The sequence below is a fragment of the Procambarus clarkii genome, chromosome 35 (assembly GCF_040958095.1).
Source record: "Procambarus clarkii isolate CNS0578487 chromosome 35, FALCON_Pclarkii_2.0, whole genome shotgun sequence".
Taxonomy (NCBI): domain Eukaryota; kingdom Metazoa; phylum Arthropoda; class Malacostraca; order Decapoda; family Cambaridae; genus Procambarus; species Procambarus clarkii.
This window is the reverse complement of record NC_091184.1, coordinates 15976852-15992132: the sequence shown is the minus strand read 5'-3', so window position 1 is coordinate 15992132 and position 15281 is coordinate 15976852.

The following is a 15281-nucleotide window of genomic DNA, read 5'->3' as shown; positions in this document are numbered from 1 at the left end:
CTTAGCTCTTCATGTGTCTGGTCTTCCATGTCTCCGAGTGGGGTCTCTGTTCTCCCAATCTATCTTCCTGTGGTTGAAGTCCCCCATGATTAGTAGTCCAGATCCTTTCCTGCTAGCAACAGAAGCTGCTCTCTTTATTATATTAATGGTGGCCATGTTTTTTTTGTCATATTCCTGTCTGGATCTTCTATGAATATGTAGGGGAGTTAAATATGACTACGATTATAAGTTGTTCTCCTCCAATTGCTAAGATACCTGTTATGTAGTCTCTGAAACTTTTACAGCCCTGAATAACCATCTCATAACTCCAGCCTTTTCTTATCAGCAGAGCTACACCATCACCTCCTCTTCCTTCTCTATCTTTCCTCACAACATAGTACTCCAGTAGAAACACTGCATTTGTTATGGTTTTCGTTAGTTCTGTTTCTGTGAGTGTTATTATGTCTGGGTTTTCTTCTAGTACCCATTCTCAAGGTTCATTTGTTTTATTTGTATTATCATTTACGTTAGTGTCCATGGCCTTGACACTCACTTTCTTCTGTTCCTTCTCATGTCCCCTTCTTGGTGAGCGTTCTGCTGATGGGAGAAGCTGTTCCATAGCAGTTAGGATTTGTGAGGTGGTTTTAACAGGGTCTCAGAGGACACTGGGGAGAGGGATCAAGTGAAGGGAAGGACAGGGAGGTTAAGGGATGAAGAGGGAGGTGGAAAACGGAGGAGAGGGAGAGGGGGGCATGGTGGGAGTGGGAGAGGGGTAGCAGGACGGGTATGGGGTGAAGGGGACGGAGGGATGGCTGAGTATTTGAGTGAGGGCAGGGAGGGTTCGGGCTAGAGAGGGATTTCAATGCAGAGGAGGGTGGTGATGTGGCCGTCCCTTCTGGTGTTACTGGGTTGCTGGTTGTGGGTTCTCCTCTTACCTCTGGGACGTTGTGTTTTGGGCTATGATTTACTGTTTTTCTCCTCTCACCCTAAGTTTCTTCCTTGCTTCTGTCGTCATTGCTCTCTCTTCCTTAACACCTTCTCAATGCTTTGTTCAGCGTTTTCCATCTCTAGCCCTTTTAGTATTTCACTCATTGCCTCTCTCTCTCTGTTATTACGATCCCATTGTGTCCTCTCGCAATTTTGTACTCTCACCAACACCTCTCCTTCCATGCTACTCTCACCAGCACCTCTCCTTCCATGCTACTCTCACCAGCACCTCTCCTTCCATGCTACTCTCACCAACACCTCTCCTTCCATGTTACTCTCACCAGCACCTCTCCTTCCATGCTACTCTCACCAACACCTCTCCTTCCATGCTACTCTCACCAGCACCTCTCCTTCCATGCTACTCTCACCACCACCTCTCCTTCCATGCTACTCTCACCAGCACCTCTCCTTCCATGCTACTCTCACCAGCACCTCTCCTTCCATGCTACTCTCACCAACACCTCTCTTTCCATGTTACTCTCACCAGCACCTCTCCTTCCATGCTACTCTCACCAACACCTCTCCTTCCATGCTACTCTCACCAGCACCTCTCCTTCCATGCTACTCTCACCAGCACCTCTCCTTCCATGCTACTCTCACCAGCACCTCTCCTTCCATGCTACTCTCACCAGCACCTCTCCTTCCATGCTACTCTCACCAACACCTCTCCTTCCATGCTACTCTCACCAGCACCTCTCCTTCCATGCTACTCTCACCAGCACCTCTCCTTCCATGTTACTCTCACCAACACCTCTCCTTCCATGCTACTCTCACCAGCACCTCTCCTTCCATGCTACTCTCACCAGCACCTCTCCTTCCATGCTACTCTCACCAGCACCTCTCCTTCCATGCTACTCTCACCAGCACCTCTCCTTCCATGCTACTCTCACCAGCACCTCTCCTTCCATGCTACTCTCACCAGCACCTCTCCTTCCATGCTACTCTCACCAGCACCTCTCCTTCCATGCTACTCTCACCAGCACCTCTCCTTCCATGCTACTCTCACCAGCACCTCTCCTTCCATGCTACTCTCACCAGCACCTCTCCTTCCATGCTACTCTCACCAGCACCTCTCCTTCCATGCTACTCTCACCAGCACCTCTCCTTCCATGCTACTCTCACCAGCACCTCTCCTTCCATGCTACTCTCACCAACACCTCTCCTTCCATGCTACTCTCACCAGCACCTCTCCTTCCATGCTACTCTCACCAGCACCTCTCCTTCCATGCTACTCTCACCAGCACCTCTCCTTCCATGCTACTCTCACCAACACCTCTCCTTCCATGCTACTCTCACCAGCACCTCTCCTTCCATGCTACTCTCACCAGCACCTCTCCTTCCATGTTACTCTCACCAACACCTCTCTTTCCATGCTACTCTCACCAACACCTCTCCTTCCATGCTACTCTCACCAGCACCTCTCCTTCCATGCTACTCTCACCAGCACCTCTCCTTCCATGTTACTCTCACCAACACCTCTCCTTCCATGCTACTCTCACCAGCACCTCTCCTTCCATGCTACTCTCACCAGCACCTCTCCTTCCATGCTACTCTCACCAACACCTCTCCTTCCATGCTACTCTCACCAGCACCTTTCCTTCCATGCTACTCTCACCACCACCTCTCCTTCCATGCTACTCTCACCAACACCTCTCTTTCCATGCTACTCTCACCAGCACCTCTCCTTCCATGTTACTCTCACCAGCACCTCTCCTTCCATGCTACTCTCACCAGCACCTCTCCTTCCATGCTACTCTCACCAACACCTCTCCTTCCATGCAACTCTCACCAGCATGTATGCAAAGTTTTTGAACCCTTACTTCAACCTGTCTTGGTCGTCCTATGTCAATTATCTCTGAGTCAATGCTCTCAAGGTCTTACCTTACCTATATTTTGTGAGAGGGGAGGAAGGGGGACTTTCAGATAGTGAACGTGTTTTTGTTTATGCTCTCTAATGCCATCTAACTAGACTATAGCTGTTTCACATATTCATTGGGTTCTCCATCGACCCTTGTCCAACCACTTGGGCTGGACGGTAGAGCGACGGTCTCGCTACATGCAGGTCGGCGTTCAATCCCCGACCGTCCACAAGTGGTTGGGCACCATTCCTTCCCCCCGTCCCATCCCAAATCTTTATCCTGACCCCTTCCAAGTGCTATATAGTCGTAATGGCTTTGCGCTTTTCCCCTGATAGTTCCCTTCCCTTCCCATCATAATCTGGTGCGGTGTTTCGCACAGCTTGCACTCGGGCTCTGGTTCTTTTCATCCTTCTCCAAGCCAGAGCATTCACTTAGAAGAAAATATTAAAGGTGCACAACGGTATGGAATCAGCATTCCTAAACTACTCAGGCAACCGGCGTTGCGTCGCTTTAAGATCCGTGATCGGTATTGGCATATCTCATGAAAGTCTTTCTACAATGATGAAATAGTCTTTCGTCTAACAGTTTATCTGCCATTCACTTGCTACTGTTCATTTTACGGAAGAGTCAAAGTCTGCTGAGAGGTTTGGCTGCTCAGTTATTTTTCTTTATCAAACCTGTTTGTGCCACTATCCTATGTAAACGATTTCATGTTACTGCTGAACTTTATGAAATTTCGTGAATTTTACACAAAATGTGTTCTAGTATACATGCCAGTTCCTATTTATGAAGCAAGGTTCATTTGTTTTTAAGCTGATTCTCGAAGGCCCTATGTGGCTCTGAAGTTCTTTAACCACTGTGCTGCGCTGCCTTAAAATATGATATTCCCGCTGTGTGCTGAAAAGAAATTCTTTGCCAAAAATGATTTTTCTTTCGAACAGTGTTAAATGCCCTCCTCTGATCACATATATGTTGAAAATATTGCACAAATGTACTTACTTTAGCCGCAGTGGTGTCCAGAAAATGTTGGGTGCCGTCACAGCTTAGTGGTTGTCCGTTCCGTAGCCTCCCGCAGGCAGTCACACGCCAGATTCAACAAGCGCGAGTTGCCGCAAATAATTTTTGATAATTTTTTTCTGCACAATTACAAATGCATTTCTTTGATTTTTTTCTTGCTAATTCTATGTATATTGAACAGGTATACAATATTCAGGAAATAGAACATCCGTACTGTTCAAAGAAAATGTGTTACAAGTATCGCAAATGTGTCCACAAATATTATTCGTATTTTCTATATTATATGTTCAATTATTTACATTTGCAACTTATTTAACACATTGTACACTTGTCGGAAAATCCGACACCATTTAATAATAATACATGCAATTGCAGATAATATTGCTGCCATTGTATACACAAGTTAACCCATAGAAAATGTAGCTTGTAGTGGAATTTTCTGTCAATAGAAAATGGGATATCATTGCCACATACTATTATAAATTCACCAGCTATTCTGCTGGGAATTATTCTTAAATACATTAGTCTTTGGACTTTTACCATCATAAAAACATCTCATTTTAATTTACTTAATTATCAGTATGAAAGTAAAGTAAATGTGACCCTTCTATCAGTTACTGACATCTCTACAAAGGAAGGAAGTGATCAGCAATTGTTGTTAAGACCTGAGAGTCGTGGGGCAAATTCGGCTCCTATAAATTCTCTTGGACAAAGTGTTATGGAAACCAATGGTCTTCCATCATCAACACGCTGTCATCAACCACAAGGGAAATGTTTTTCTGAAACCCGTTTATCTAATCATTTTTGGCCATTAATGTTAGGTAGATATTGGGCGAACCGGTGAGAACACAAATGATCGACTCAAAAAAGGTAATTAAACCTTGGTCCTTATCTGAATCATTATACAGTGTTTTCTCTGATATACCTGTCATATATTAGGATTCTGGCTTTACAGCAAGCGCCCTCTGACAGGAACAAGAAGAGGAAGCAAGCTTGGTATATCAGTTACTGGGTGATGGAAGCAGCCTCAAATGAGGATAATTTGGTATCTACATCCTAGTTATACCTGGTGGAATAAGGCCTGATACAAATAAGATAAGATAGGTACAAATAAGATAAGGAACCTCCTCAATGTATACTAATATATGTAGTTTATTATTGTAGTTTGATTGGCTGCATATATATAAATTCAATATAAACCCCCCTAATGTGTATGGATCGATTTGTGAGATTATTGCAGAAATACAGTCCACTTAACATCATACAAATTGCTATCAAAATATATAAATTAACGTAAATATAAATTCTATATAAATTCATATAAATTAAATATAAATCTCACAGGTCGGTTCCCACATTATTTGGTCATCTTCGAGCCAGATGACAGATTATTTGGTCATCTTAGTACAGGATGAGCCAGTTAACCAGTGGATTTATTAAATACACTGGTACTAGTGCAGTGCGATTTATACAATAACAATACTTAGCCAGTCAAAGATTGGCAGCGTAGCCTCCCTCGAGCGAGTTCACGAGCCCCTCAACTCAGTCCAGTTTCATCAGCGGTTTCATGGTCACCCACCGATTTGGTGGCGTGTTATTCTGTGAGATGACAGCGCTTATATTGAATCCTGCCAAATTAGTGGCTGTGTCCTCGCGAGATTGTTCACGGATTTCGTGGTGTTAATTTTGCGAGGTCACTAAAAATATTTAATACTTCTTGATAATGTTAGAAGTTTCTTGAGGCTAATTCAGAGGCTATCATCAATAATTGTGTATATTATTTCTCCAAAATTGAGAATTATTTAATATATTGCACTAGTGTTCTCAATATAATATTTACCAATTGCCAACCCACAACAGGGTAGGATATTACCATTGACTTGTTGAACTATTTATTGTTCATCCTAGTCCCATTATTACCATAGTCTAGTTGTACTATATTGAACAACCTAGCACCATTAATGAATGGTACAAGCCGTATTTTGGGTGTAATTTTTATCAACTCGAGTTGAGTTGTGTATATAATAATTTACTTATGATCATTACACCTTTGAATGATTTATTAGTGTCTATACCATCCTAGGGTGATAATCGAGGAGCTAGCCTAAAGGTGCTTCCAGTGACACTGGTTTATCACTCAAATCATTAGTGTGAATGATTGTATATATATAATGTGTGTTAATTTTAAGTGCTAATCTCTAGTAGAGGTAGGATTACAGCCTAGCGAGTGCAGAATTTTGACCCTAGGCTACCATCAGTACTTGTTCAGCATTATGAGCAGCCCAAGTACAAGCCCCACAAGGCTTCACCAAGTAGCCAGTATGGATAATGCAGGGAGAATGAAAAGAACCCTTGCAGGTTTTAAAGACCACTTAACAAGACAGATCAAGAAATGTGAAGATTTGTCACAACATCTCCAGTTGATTATGCTGACCTGGAAAGCTATTATCAAGCAGCTGCAGGTAAATTTGAGCAAATCAAATGCCAAATAGCAACATCGCATCGCAATAGCATGTGGCTGAACTTGCCAACACCAATTTATCAGAAACAGAAATAGACGACATTATGGTTGATCTAGCGAGTTGTGAAGATCACACTCAGGCCACGTTAGAGCCTTACGTCAAATTAATTGACCAGAACAAGGCAACAGCAACAAGAACAACAGTTGCATCTAATACGAGTCAAGCAGAAGCTCGACTCCCTCCAATTAATTTACCCACTTTCTCATGAAAAGACGAGGAAGATTGGGACGAATTTTGGAACAAATTCGTTGACCTTGTGGACTCAAAACAATCTTTACCAAAGAGTAGTAAATTCTCTTATTTGCAAGGCCAATTATCAGGTGAGGCTAAAACAGTAGTATCCCATCTGAGATTAACTAATGACGGCTATGATCTGGCAGTAAAACTCCTCAAGGATAATTATGCTGATCCAGAAGTAAGAACATCACATTTAGTTCATGAGCTGTTGCATTTACCCCCACCGGAGGCTTCAGCTGATTCACTCCAAGTCTTCAAGCTGGAGGTAGAATCAATGATCAAGGCCCTCAGCCTGACAGCAGATACAAACGGGGCTGAGTGGATCTTGAAAATAATTGTCCAAGAGAAAATACTTAGGGACATATTGAGACAAATGAGTGCTCATTACAATAAAAGCATCTTATCCATGAATGAAATATCTGAGGGTTTAAGGTCAGTAGTTCATCAATTACGAACACATGACAAATTAAAACCACCAAGTGAACCCTCAGAAACCAATAATAGTAAACCACAGAGCACCAAAGGTACTCTAAATCAATCTAGACAATATAATTCAACACCAAAGTGGAACAGTGGCAGTGTGGGCGTATATGCAGTGGGACCCTCCAAGCCTATAGTTACTGTGTCACCCAAGAACGTGACACTAAAGGGTACTCGAAGCTTTGGAACATGTTTGTTCTGCAATGAGAAACATTCAATGTACCACTGCCCTAATTTTCCTGATAGTGACGCTCGTGTTGAGCGACTCAAAGATTTGCAACATTGCACGAGGTGCCTTCAGCACCATGCAGCATTGTACAGAGACACCAAAACAACGTCTCCAAACCCTAAGGTGGAAGATAGCATTCCCACCACAGAATGCTTTGTTTGTACTGCAAGGTGCAACAAACAACGAGTGTCCAATCGGCAAAGTCTAAAGGTAACACAACTTTGCCTACTGCCCAAATTACCATCCAGAATAAGAGGGCCAAGGTCCATACCCGTGGGTTGTTTGACCAAGGGTCCCAGAGAACATATGTCACTAAAAGGTTGGCAGATGAACTACAATTAAAGCCTGTAACCCAGACGTCATTCAACATCTCAGGGTTTATAACAGATGCAGGACCTCAAGTCTACCAGGTGGTACAACCATCAGTACGTTTAGGCAGGTACGTCTGTCAGGTACAAGGCATTGTGGTGGACAAAATACCAGTAGACCTACAAGTTCAAGGTCTGAGAGCAACAGCCAAATTCCTGGAAAATAGAGGAATAAAATTGGCAGATAATATTAAGTCTGATCACCTCAACGACTTTGGTCTCCTTGTAGGGACAGACTACTACCATCGATTCATTGGTAGCCCTACTATATATCAGGGCATAACCATGCTAAATTCTGCAGGAGGCAAATTACTCTCAGGCCCAGTATTAAGCCTGAGGAGACCTATGGCTGTACATAAACAATACCAATAGAAATCTAAATTTGTCAGCTGATTATATTTCTCCAGTAGCATTATACTAAGGAGATTACAGCTGAATAAAGCAACAGAGGTTGATGTTAATATCATCATTTAAAGCTGAAGATGAGTTCATGAGGCCTTAGTGGCAAATCAGTGAACAGTAGCTTAAACAGCTAAAAGTCACTGCGACCAATGTCACTGAACCCACTGCTGTCTCAGAACTATATTTGACTTTAATGATGGGCTATTCAATCCTCTGAATCAATTAACTAAATTAAACCCCAATCTGATGACTGATTTGATACATTTATTATTTAATCAAGATGATTTCCATGGGCCTCAGTGTTTATATATCAGTGACCAGTTACCTGAACAAGCTTCAAGTTATATCTTATGTCACTGATCTCACTGCAGTCCCTGAATCATACTTGACTGTAGTACTTGATCACATTCAGTCTTCTGGGTTAAATAATATGTATATAGGCTTGAATCTTAGCCTTTCAAGAGTTAACAGGGAAATGAAATCGCATTAGACTTCTAACCCCTGCAACTCTAGTACGGAACATCCATCCTGTACGAACAGACGCACAAATGTGTGATTACTTACTACTAACATCAAATTAATCTAATAATGCGAAGGAGGAGTATCGGTGTTCGTCTGTTCTAAATAGGACTTCGACCCGTGGGCAGTCCCCTGGGGAATTATGTCGGGAAATCCGACACCATTTAATAATATTACATGCAATTGCAGATAATATTGCTGCCATTGTATACACAAGTTAACCCATAGAAAATGTAGCTTGTAGTGGAATTTTCCATCAATAGAAAACAGGATATCATTGCCACATACTATTATAAATTCACCAGCTATTCTGCTGGGAATTATTCTTAAATACATTAGTCTTTGGACTTTTACCATCATAAAAACATCTCATTTTAATTAACTTAATTATCAGTATCAAAGTAAAGTAAATGTGACCCTTCTATCAGTTACTGACATCTCTACAAAGGAAGGAAGTGATCAGCAATTGTTGTTAAGACCTGAGAGTCGTGGGGCAAATTCGGCTCCTATAAATTCTCTTGAACGAAGTGTTATGGAAACCAAAGGTCTTCCATCATCAACACGCTGTCGTCAACCACAAGGGAAGTGTTTTTTCCGAAACCCGTTTATCTAATCATTTTTGGCCCTTAATGTTAGGTAGATATTGGGCGAACCGGTGAGAACACAAATGATCGACTCAAAAAAGGTAATTAAGCCTTGGTCCTTATCTGAATCATTATACAGTGTTTTCTCTGATATACCTGTCATATATTAGGATTCTGGCTTTACAGCAAGCGCCCTCTGACAGGAACAAGAAGAGGAAGCAAGCTTGGTATATCAGTTACTGGGTGATGGAAGGAGCCTCAAATGAGGATAATTTGGTATCTACATCCTAGTTATACCTGGTGGAATAAGGCCTGATACAAATAAGATAAGATAGATACAAATAAGATAAGGAACCTCCTCAATGTATACTAATATATGTAGTTTAATAGGCTGCATATATATAAATTCATTATAAACCCCCCTAATGTGTATGGATCGATTTGTGAGATTATTGCAGAAATACAGTCCACTTAACATCATACAAATTGCTATCGAAATATATAAATTAACGTAAATATAAATTCTATATAAATTCATATAAATTAAATATAAATCTCACAGGTCGGTTCCCACAACACTATCACAAACTATATACATCACTGTCAACACACTTAGAACTGCGTAAGTGTGTGATGATCACTGAAGCAGTCAACAGATCACAAGGCAACTGTCCACTCAACGCACCAGGTGCAGATGGATCTTCGCTTCTGTTCCCTACATTGCGTGTTCTTGCAAACAACACAGGGATGTTTACCCTTTTCTGGTGTGCCTTTGCTTGGCATATAACCAAGGTTGTGTACAGCAAGGTGTTCTTTACCCCTGAGTCTGTCTGGAACTGAGTGAGGCCTTGTTGCTGGCACCTCCCCCCCCCCCCCATGTGTCACAACATTGCCTTCCATCCATACCTCACCAGTAGTTGTGACACTAGAGCAACACTGCATGTATGGATAAGTTGTCTCCTGTCATATTTCACGAGATACGTGTTGAAACAGTTCAGCTCGGCAACGTCAACGAGGTGGAAAAAAATTTCTTTGTCCACTTCACAGATTTTCTCACGCACTCGACGGCCCCAACCATCATGTCACATTTATCTACAAATCGCATATATACATTGTAATAAATGACACAACCAGGTTTATAAATTGGTAACTTTGTTACAAAGTTCACTTTGCAACAAGGTTGCAAAGTGAATAGTTGTCCAACATGACACCGGTGTGAATAGTTGTCAACATATTCACCTCGCGTCAGTCCCTCCAGCACACTGATAACATTTTATCACACTTTCTCAGTTGCCAATCAGCCACTGCAATACCAATGCCAAACCCTAGCATGTCCCTCCTGTGGGCCTTGACAGTGCCACATACGCCGGTGTTGTGGACAAGGAGGAATCTGGTTAGCAAGGCACTGGTATAATAGTTGTCTGTGAACAGGATATGCTCCTTGTTCAGCAACGGTTCCATGAGTGTTTTCACGACACTGCTTGAGAAGCCGTGTGGATCTTGACCATCTCGACATGTAAGTTGCTGTACACAACTACCATGTCGTAGCTCAGTCGATTAAGGCAGCGTCTATGATACTCTCGGACGTAGGTTCGAATCTTCTTCACGGCCCTTGTGGATTTGTTCATTTGGTGCCGCTTTGATGGAATGTACTGCTTGAACGCGAGTTGTCCCTTGAAGAAGACTAGCGATTCATCAGTCAAGACACTCTGTGCTGGTAAAAATAGTCAGGAAACTTTCCTTTAAATTCACTAAATATCTTCCGCACTTTCCATAGTCTGTCGTGTGTGTCTTCCTTAGCATTGTTCGCAAAGTGGAGGCACCGGAGAAGCAACAGGAACCTATCACGAGACATGTCCTTGTAGAATAAGGGGTAGGAACAAGGCTGTCTTTGTTCCAAAAATCCTGGATCACATGTTTATCTGCATGCCTCATCATCATGCTCAACGCTAAAATCACATACATTTCCTCAATAGTCGTGTCTTTCCAACGTGTCAATCGAGAGGCAGGTAAAATTCCAGAGTCAATGAGTAGTAGAACTACATGAGACACGTAGTTCGCGAGGAAGGGACGGACGTGTTGTCTCGCGCTCCATGAAAACACTGGAATGAACCGGGCTTTTTTAGGATTACAACCATGGATTACGGCCCACAGTGATCATCAAGTGCATAGTGACTCGTAGGAAAGTTGAATACATAAATTAACAATGGAACTTTGAGTTAAATACAGAATAAACTTGGGACCACGTGGTGAGCCAGTGCCACCAGGCTCATGTGTACAGGCAAAAGGGATATATATCAAATATAGCGAGCAGTGATACGTTGAACAGTGAAGTGGAACGTGTAACACAACATATAAATTAGTGGATAGTGTTAGAGAATTGTACATAGAAAAAGTATAAATGTAAAGTTGTGGCAGGAGGCATCACACTAGGCTGTTTACACCACAGCCATGAGGCCTATACAGTGTAGGAGACGTCCCGCAGGTAACAGTATACTCCCTCAGTGATAATATACTGGCAATATATATGGTAATACGGGAAAGTGGATCTAGGAACTAGTAATAGAGTAAGTGAATAGCATTGCAAGCCGGAAGAAAACAGAAATTCCCTTAGGATATTACAGGCAAATAATCAGTGTATAAATTAAGTAGCTGGCAAACGGTGGCATCCTGCCCCCGACCTGGGACAAACAACGATAAGGCGATAAGTACCACTCCACAAAAACTTGAACAAATAAACATATGTAATATTATAAATATACTGTATACATATTATATATACATACATATAATATTATAAATATATTCATATAATATTATAACATCACAAAGCCAACGTGGGGGAGTGTGGAGGCTGTTCTAAGCTACTTCGGAAGAATGTTGTAGGTATTGTATGTAACATTTGTAACATAAGATTTCACCTAAGTTGTACAGGATTACCTACACAATATGCAAACCGGAAAGGTAACTACTGGATCTGTCAAAGTGACAGACAGATGTGGGAAAACATCACCAAACTAATGAATAACATTCCTGAAGTACACAGGCTACAATTCACACAAAAACTACCAGGAAATATATGCAGAGTAAATAAAGACAGCAACGAACTCTGAGCACAACCCAGGGACTGAGAATTTAGAGAGTCAAAGTAGCAATGTAGAAGGACATAGTGTCGAGGTACACAAAAATGAAGGCAATATTGTAGAGCACACTGGTGATATGAATAAGGAGAGAAAAATGAGACGAATGAGAACACAAATGAGATAGACGAAAGCAACAAGGAGAAAGATAAGGGCAATACCGAGAATGAATGCAGGAACGAGAAAGTTGGAACAAAAATCACAGAGGTAGCCAAGTCGTACACGGGTACAAACAAGAATAATACAATCACAGATGAAAATATTATTTGCAGGTATTATGCAAAAGGACAGTGCAGATATGGGTCCAGAGGCACGGAATGCTCATTCATGCACCCACGGAAATGTCGAAACTGGTTAGGGAAAGGCAGATGTGTTTTGATACAGAGTGTAGATATTTTCACCCTAAGCTATGCAAACTCTCAGTTAATGAGAGGAAATGCTACTATCTTCATTGCCCTGATTTCCACGTCAGAGGTACACAGCGCTATATAAGAGAGGAAGTCCAATATAATAGCCCTGAAATTTTTTTAGAAGCAGGCAGAAACCGAGGGAGAAACAGACAGGCAGGAACGTGGCAGAAGTACGGATGGAGAGCGGGAAATGCCCAAGACTGGACTCCGGTTCGTCATCAAGTCCACACATACTACACCCCCCAACTACACAGAGACTACCACACTCCCCAGTATCACTTCCAAAACTGGACAAACCATTGCCACAACAACACACCCTGGGTCAGGGTAGAGAGGAGGGAGAACTACCAAAACCTTCCAGAAGTGACACACAATATGGACAATCATTCATATTTGCAAACATTCAAGGTTTAAAGCCAAAGTCAAGAAATAAAGTTAAGTTCATAAATGGCCTCCTATTAGAGTCAAACACAATATTTGGGGCATTCACGGAAACTCATACAAAAGATTACATGGATGGTGAAATCTGGATTCCAAATTATAATCTATATAGATGTGATAGAAAAACTAGGTCAAATGGAGGAGTAGGTCTGTATATTAAAGAGGACCTGGTATGCACAGAACTACTAAACTCAACTAATGAGGTACTTGGAATTAAGGTAGAGAAACTAAACCTAATTATTATTCTAATATATAAACCGCCAGACACAACGGTTTAGGAATTCACATAGCAGATGCACAAAATAGAGAACATACTTGATAACCTAGCAAACCCAGCTCCAGATATTATCTTCCTTGGAGATTTCAATTTACCGAGTCTAAGATGGAGAATGGCAAACACAAATATCACAACAGGGAATGACCAGGGAAATAATCAACCACAGGTCAGAGAACTTTTGAGATTCTGTGACAAATTCTCGCTCAATCAACAGATTACAGAACCAACTAGGAACGAAAACACACTAGACTTGTTATTCACAACCAATGATGCACTAATCAGAGACATCACAATCCCAGATACTTCATACTCAGACCATAAGCTCATAGAAGTGCGAACTAGCATAAATAACGGTAGTAGGTCTACGAGACCCAACAAGCGAGAAGCAATATTCAATCAATTCAATTTCAACAATAAGAGGATTGACTGGGGAAAAAAAATGTAGACCTTGCAACCATTCAATGGGAGTCAGACCTAAGCGACAAAACTCCCACACAGGGAATAGCTCAACTGACAGCTGAAGCTTACAAGGTCTGCTTGAAGCACGTGCCTGTGAGGAGGGGCAGAAAGAGGACCACTCTAGAAAGAGAACGCAGACGACTGTACAGGAGAAGGAAAAATAACGGAAATGCTTCGGCAGACACAACTATCACAAGCAAGAAAATTAAGCCTAAGCAGGGAGATCGAAAAAATAGAACAAACGTTGAAGCGATCATATGAGTCTGTAACGGTTCTATTGTTACGTAAAGTATGGTGACAATAAACACAGACACTAAGATACTATATATATATTTGGTCGAATATACAGAAGTACACAGGTGATACTTTGGTGTGAGTTGAGCGCACTGAGCGTCGGTACAGTATCTCGCAAGTGTCTGCTCTAGACCACACTTGAAAGTAGACTGGTTAATGTTTGCTATTCTGCTGCTTATATGCCCGGGCAACACCTCACCGTGTTGCCCGGGCAACGCCTCACCTCATTCATCTCCAAAGGTTGACAGGAATATTAACAATGCATTTGGAGCGAGTATATTATTGGGATAATCTACTCGCTACAAGTCTGAGGAAATGGAATTGGAACAGAAAGCTATGCCCGAGATAAAAAAAAATCCGAAATATTTTTTCACATACGCAAAATCAAAATCAAAAACCTCGACCAGTATTGAACCATTAATTACAAATGAAGGTCCGTACACAGAGGACAACAAAGAGATTAGTGAAATTCTAAGAAGCCAGTATGAGGCTATGTTTAGCACACCAATAAACAACATGAAAGTTGATGACCCAGACAGCTTCTTTATGAATAACATTCAAGCTGCAGATAATATAACGGATATTACCACAAACTCGGAAGACTTTGAAAGAGAAATTGACAATATGCCTATGCACTCAGCTCCTGGGCCTGACTCATGGAATTCAATATTCATAAAGAAATGTAGAGTTCCAGTAGCGAGAGCACTCAGCGTAATATGGAGAAAGAGCCTGGATACAGGGAAGATACCAGCAGCACTTAAATCTGCAGATATAGCTCCGTTGCACAAGAGAGGGAGTAAAGCTTTGGCAAAAAATTATTGGCCAGTTGCACTAACATCACACATAATAAAAGTGTTTGAAAGAGTGATTAGGAATCAAATTTCTAGTTTTATGGAAAACAATGAATTGCACAACCCAGGATAACATGGATTTAGAGAGGGAAGATCCTGTCTGTCACAGTTACTCAACCACTATGACAAAATCACAGAAGCCCTAGAAGAAAAGCAAAATGCAGATGGTGTATACGCAGACTTTGCAAAGGCGTTCGACAAATGTGACCATGAGGTGATAGCTCAC